Source organism: Eptatretus burgeri, chromosome 7 (genome assembly GCF_056783735.1).
Source record: "Eptatretus burgeri isolate ZD-2024b chromosome 7, Ebu_testis_v1, whole genome shotgun sequence".
In the NCBI taxonomy this organism is placed as follows: domain Eukaryota; kingdom Metazoa; phylum Chordata; class Myxini; order Myxiniformes; family Myxinidae; genus Eptatretus; species Eptatretus burgeri.
The window spans coordinates 49,852,488-49,859,675 of NC_140967.1; the positions used below are offsets into that span (position 1 = coordinate 49,852,488).

Consider the following 7,188-nt stretch of genomic DNA (forward strand, 5'->3'; position numbering starts at 1 on the left):
TGGCGTGAAATAAATAAAAACTGCTAACGAATGTTCCTGTGAATAGTTTCTGTAAATAGTTTTGCAAATGTTAACTTTTGAATAAACACGATTCCAAATCTCAAATCGCTTCCAATTTGATAGGGGGGTGACTGTGCTGTTAATGTCTTAAGAAACTAACTTTTATATGTTATACAGGTAGAATCTTTTCTTGCCAAGAAGGATCCTTGAAAGATGATGGACAAAGTTTTTATTTTTTTTTATTTTTTTTATTTTTTTAAATATTTTTATTGCTTTGATGTGATCAGCACTTTTAAATGTGCAACAACAACATTGCCCTCACTGATCACCTTGTGCATTGGGAGAGAAAACTACACTTGTCATGATTTCACAACAAACATGTCCTTATAATAATCCTGATATTGAAGAGGATTTTCCTAACTTATGCTAAATTGTGATTGGTCGTATGACAACTCAGCTGCCGAGGTCGCTCTCATATCTTGAAGCGCGACTGTGTCACTGATGCAGTGCCCCTCCACCAGTACACACACTGGAACTGGTGCTCATTTCGCTGACCTCGGAAGGATGACAGGCAGAGTTGGTTTTAATTCAGCAGCCGACGGGATTTGAACTCAGGACCATCGGACCCCCAAGCCACCACCCAAACCACTAAGCCAACAAAAATCGTGATTGACGATGCATCATCGGTCGATGTCATGAGTAGATTCTATGATTACAGACAAATGTTACCCTTAATGCACTTATCAGTCTTGTTCCCTGAACCGGATGCCCAGGTGTGTTGAAAATGGCTGGATCGCCCAAGCCAGATCAATCTCCACTGCAATGGCCGAAGCACCTACTTCTACTCTTACTACGGTGGCCTAAAGCAGGCCCAGCCGTGCAACCACCTAAAGCCCCCTGCTCTGCTGGAGAGGGATGGTCACATGAAGGGCTTGGCTCCACAATTTGTGCTTGGAGGTTGATGCCCAGGAAACAGAAGTGTTCATGTAGGGACCATGTACTTTCAGTTATGCAATACAAATTGAAGAAAAATAAGGGGGAATGTCAAAGCTTTCCTCCTTCAGCATTTGTAATTGGTCTGAATGAATAAACACATTGGTCCTCACTCATAAAATATTACTCGAACTACAGTAAAATGCTGCAGTTGAGAGGATTCCATTGTAAACATGACAAGTCTGAAGACGATGATGGTTCACGAGCGGTATTTGACGATGTAGATTGTTTCAGAAGCCCAGGATGAGACAATGTGATAATTTTTGACCAAGTTATAAAAATGATCAACATGATGTGGTACAGGTGACAGGTTATTAGCTGCAAAATGTCGAAAACCTGGTTTCATTCCACAACTTTCAAAATTTGACCTTTGCATAACCTTTAAAGGTCACAAAACAATGTTGTGGACATTAAAATAAGGAAACAGGATACATGCTATAGCTTATTGGAGTTAGTTCGGCGAAGAAGGTCGAAAACCCGGTTCAATTCCCACAACTTTGAAAATTCGACCTTTGTGAACTTTAAAGGTCAAAGGTCAAGGATTATGACCTTTGGTGCAAAACTTCCTCTGGAACATTCCAGGAACAATATAACGTCATATCAGCTATATGGCATGTCACATTCCTCGGATTATCCATACTTTGATGAAATCAGCATAAAAACAAACTTAAAGGGGGCACCACGGGCAAGGTGTTCGAGATAGAGCAAAATGGTTTCAAGACTTTTGGTGGGGAATGACCTCAAGATTATGCATAAAAAAAAATTGTCATCCGAGCTCTCAAAGTTTGAGACGAAAATGAAAAATCGAGCTCCGTGGGGCTATGCAGGTGCCATTGGGCAAACCAAATACTGAAACCCCCTCGGAGAAGATGCAAAGTGAAATCGGCTACCCCCAAAAAAACACATTTTTCGGGCGTGGCTCCACCCATAATGGGCGCACCACACCCATTCTCAGGAAAACACAACTAGATCATGATATAAACCGCCCACCAAAATTTTATCAGGATTGGATCAAAACCCACGGAGCTATGCTCAGGACAGACAAGCCAGTAGGCGGACATGGGTAGTCGACTACCCAATATAACCTGACGCGATGGGCCCGTTCGATGGGGAACGACCTGAGGATTAAGCACAAGAAAATTCATGATTCAAGGGTTAATGCTGCAGATTGTTTTTTCTTTAAAATACTCCCACATTTAGAGGCGTTTCGGCCGTTGCTAGGCAACGGAGGGGTCCATAGCAACGGTTCTTTCTCACACATAACTAGGACATACCATGAACCTACCATACCAGTTTCATGTATATCTGACTCATAGTCTCCGAGATATAACGAACTTCGTTTTTTTATTGTTTTCGACCAGGATTCATTCAAAGTCTATCTTCTCTGACAGTTTTCATTGGATCCGGTTGGAAATGTTTGACAATATGGCTGAATGTACTGCCCACAGTCGCTCGTGGCCCGATTTTTGATTTTCGAAAAAATAATTTTTTATGATTTTTCAAAAATTTCTCTTTGCTCGGCAACAGTGGTGTCCATAGCAACGGTTCTCATTTGCACACAACTAGGTCATGGTATGAACCTACCAACCAAGTTTCATCGAAATTGCCATTGTATTAACTGAAATCACCATTTTAAATACTGATAATAAGGGTAGAACGAATCAAAAAAAAGTTTTTTTTTTTCGACTAGATCGACACCCAACAGACAGACAGACAAACATATCGACGGAAATACTGATAATAAGGGTAGACTAGATTGACGACCCAACAGACAGACAGACAGACAGACAGACACACACCAATAACGAAAAAAGTGGTCACTTACTTTTCCGTGAACCAATTATCCATGTATTCTGTTACATTTGCTTTCTGTAAAACATTCATCTGCCTTCAGTTGATATTGATTTGTCATTTTTGATTAAAACAATGTAACAACCTGGAAATGTTGCATTAGCACCAGGAAGATTTAAGTATATCAATTAGTACATGATTAAACATAACTTTAGATATTTCTTATTCAGTTCACAAAATTCATGAATATAATGCATGGCTTTTTGTGTCGACGCATTGCAAAAGCTGCCGAGGTTCTGTGAGCAGTGCCAGTCAATGTCATGTTGTTGTTTATCAACATTGAGAATGTGCTGAAATAATGATTCACTCTCCTGATCTGTGTGTCTTTACCTTCAAACCATATGGAACTTTGGGGGGGGGGGGTTGTGCTCTCTATATGAACTTGTTCTGACCCCATTTGTTGTTCCAAATCACTATTCTCATGCAGAAACACGTGACTGATCAAATATTGTGTATTTTCGCTTGTTCTAAGGAAAACAGAATATTTAACCCAAGAAACGTTATTCATGTAAAATTGGTCTTATTTGCCCCATAAAAGCATTTTTAACAACATATGGAGTTATGGACCCCCATGCATTGTTGCAAATCACTCTCCTGAAGCAGAAACATGTGTTTCATTAAATATTGTGTGTTTTAGCTTTGTCTAAGGAATATAAAATATTTCACACAAGAGACCCAATTTATGAAAAAATGGTGGAGAATTTGTTTAATACAAGCATTTTTAAACAACACAATAGGTTGTTCTGACACCATTTTTCTTCCACATCATGGTCCTAATGCAGAAACTTGTGTTTTTCATCAAACAGTGTATACTTTAGCATGTTTTCAGGAAAACAAAATATTTGACACAAGAAACCATATTCTTGTAAAAACGGTATAATTTTCATAAAACAAGCATTTTTACCAACACATGAGTTTGTTCTGACTCCGGTATTTGTTCAAAATCATGATTCTCATGCAGAAACTTGTGTTTTTCATCAAATAACATGTATTATACAATGCCCCTTCCCAATTCCACATTCAGTACAGGTGATGCATGACATCATCACCGGACGCCGAAGGAGGGGAGTACTCGGTTTTTACTCCGTTTGTTTGTTTTCTTGTTTGTTTGTTTGTCCGGGTGTTATCTCAAGCCATCCCTTGAGCGAGTAAGCTGAAATATGGGGATAAAAGTGAAGATGTACTTTTACAAAAACATTATTTTATATTTCTTGATTAATTACTTCATTATCATCGATTTATTAATGACTTATTCATTTTATTTCTCATCCTGGCACTATCTCAGGCACCTTTTGAGTTAGAAGCTGATACTTGGACATGACAGTGACCAAGTGATTTGGTTTATTGATTCATCAATAAATTATTTTCTTTCTTGCTTCTGGGCAATATCTCAGCCATCCTTTGAGCTGGGAAGCTGATATTTGGACATGACAGAGAAGACGTGATTTTGCTCTAAAGATTATTTTTGATTTATGGATTAATCAATTAATTACTTAATTATTCTCCATTTATTCATTACTTATTTATTTTATTTCTGATCGGGCCAATATCTCAGAAGCTGATATTTGGACATCACAGTGAACAAGTGATTTGGCTATAAAAGGGTATTTTAAATATTTATTGATTCATCAATTAATTAATCATTTTTCGATTGATTACTTAATTTTCAAAAAGTTACACATTCAGATGAAACGGCGGTGGTTTAGGTATGCGATTCGGCAATTGATTGAAAAATGAAGTTATTTTACGATTATTATTTATTCCTTTTAATTCTGCAATTAATCAATCAATCAATTATTGGACACCGCTCCCTCCCAATTTCGACTCCATGTGCTGTAAGGCGGCATCGCCGGGCGCCGAAGGTGGCCTGGCAATGTCGCACTAGAGGATTGTTATTTATTTAATTGGCATGGGGGGCAGAGTACTTTGAATGTCCCTCCACTCGTTTTAGCTTGTTCGAAGCAAAACAAAATATTTTACGCAAGAAACCTTATTCATGTAAAAATGGTCTTATTTGGCTAAATCAAGCGTTTCCAACAAAACAATTGGCTGTTGCGACCCAGTTATTTTTTAAGTCACGAGTCGAAAGCATAAACGTGTGTTTTTCATCAATTTTTGTGCATTTTAGCTTGTTCTGAGTAAAACAAAATATATTACACAAGAAACGTAATATACACACAAACAGTTGAATTTGCCTAATTACAAGCATTTTAATGCATTGATGAAAACACATTCTGAATGTTTTTCATCACCAGGGTGCCTGATACAGAGGTCCCATTGTGTATGGAAATATGCATTGCTTTAAAATATACACTAACGCTTGCCATGGTACACGGTCAGTAAAAGAGAAACGACTTCCGACAACTCGCTGTACATCGTCTGTAAACAGGCCCACAGGCATTTCTGAAATCACACCGCTATAAAACCAAGAAACACCAGCTCCCTCAAAGAGCAATCGTGCAAGATCACGTGACATCATACTGTCTTGGGTCACGTGACCCACCGTGAGTTAAGCGAGGCTGCACCGGCCGACTTTTATTCGCAGATATTTTCGTTTATGGATATTTCCCAACAGTTTTGTGATTTTTCTTGGGATATTGGTCTCGAGTTATATCATTATGCAAAATTTCATCTTTCCACCACACCAAGAAGGTACTAAACATGTGAGTGAGTGAATCAATGGTTAGAAAAAGCTTGATATATTACATTATGATTATGAAGTATGTACCATACCTTGTTCAGCTGTCCAAAGGTGAGGGTTGTTTTCTGTTTTCAGTTTGCCCTTTGGAGCTGAAGACAACCGTTCAGTGATGCGATAACCTGGGTATATGAATTTGTTTATAAGGTGGAAGCTGCATTTCAAACAACCACATTCAAACAGCAAGTAGTGGAACATGGTGTCAAGTATTTTACATCAGGAAATACTCGAGAAGACCAGATTACTTGTTTCACCACAGTTTAGGGCAGTAATTTTGAATTTGTTCAGGGTGCCTGTGATAACGTGCCTACTTTTCATGATGAGCACCATGGGATCTTTAACGTCCACTAACTAATGCCTGAGGATGGAACACCCAGCTTAACATCCATCTCAGGATGCACATTGTGATGCAATGCCTGTAAAACAAACCACCAGTTCATAATTGGCCTGAGAATCAAACTCAGACGAGATGAAATATGGGTGTGTTACCTCTGCACCATCCTATCAGACTACTGTTCACTTACCATTCCAGAAACCGACGGTGAGTACACAAAGCTAACTTAGGAGCGGAAGAGGAGACTGATGAAGCCGAAATAACTCACGTGAAACATCCGATCCGACATCTGCAAGAGGCACAACATGAAAAGGTGGACTTTTTTTTGTTGTCACAGGTGATCGCCACCAACCCCGTTACCTTTCCAACAAAATTTTCAACATGTCAGCCATTTTGTCAATACATCCTGATTATTTTTGGCAAAAATCATGCTGTTCGGCAGGAAGAGAAGAAGCGCCACCTAGCTCAGTAAATTTTGCACAAATCCAACAAAGCTTGGATTTTCGTGGTACAAATCACAAATCCTATTAAAAGTGATGAGACAGCTTTAATTAGGTGAGCTTAGCAAGCTAGCTGCCTGCCAGGTTGAACAGTGTACGAGCAATTTCAAGCTGATAATCTCAAGCATGTACAATAATTCAAATTGAGTTGACAACCCACATGCATGATTTGGTAACAACACAGTCCATCATCCATCCTGCAGAATGGCAACACATTCAGACAAAGAAGTCAAAACCCTGGGGGGGGATGCTGATGAGTTTGATTGTTGAAAGCAATGCATCCAATGGACCCTTATACTGGAGGAAATGAAATCACATTGGAAACCCCCGTAGCACTTAACCAGCAACTTTACAAAAAGCACATGTCTGCTTTCTTGTTCATGTTATCCAAAATGAACTATTGTTTTTGCAAAATATTTTCATTGGCTGCAGAACCAATTGGCTTACCCCTGGCTTGCTGCAATTGAGAACCAGACAGAACCAGACAGAATCTGTTGTCTTGTGCTTTTTGCTGCAATTGAGAATCCTGTCTATCACCATTCACCAGCTCTCCCCATCCTGTATTAGCACAACCTCACTGCTCCCCGACCAATGTTATGAGTGCATTTTTGTCCACATATTTCTCTCTGTTGTTTAGCTGTTCTATGAGCCTTGACTTGAGTATCAATGCAAAAATTGGGAAATGCTACATTCCTCATTTTGTCAAGACATTTTGCAGTTTATGCTTGGTGTTGGCCTAATGGTTAGGGTGGTAGGCTTGGGATCTGAGAATCCCGAGGTCAAATCCCTACTTGGCTGTTGAATTAATACCA

At 39.1% G+C, this 7,188-nt stretch overlaps 1 long non-coding RNA gene across 1 annotated transcript in view; it reads right to left on the reverse strand.

Annotated features, from left to right (window-relative positions):
- Positions 1–226: 226 nt before the first annotated feature.
- LOC147023239 (uncharacterized) overlaps positions 227–7,188 on the reverse strand; it is an 8,943-nt gene continuing 1,981 nt past the window's right edge. Inside the window, exons 1-2 of the long non-coding RNA XR_015060086.1 lie at positions 5,578–7,188; positions 227–3,997 (exon numbers count right to left, since the gene is read on the reverse strand). The exon at positions 5,578–7,188 is cut by the window's right edge and continues 1,981 nt beyond it. This is a non-coding gene — a long non-coding RNA (uncharacterized LOC147023239). The remainder of the gene's footprint in view (positions 3,998–5,577) is intronic.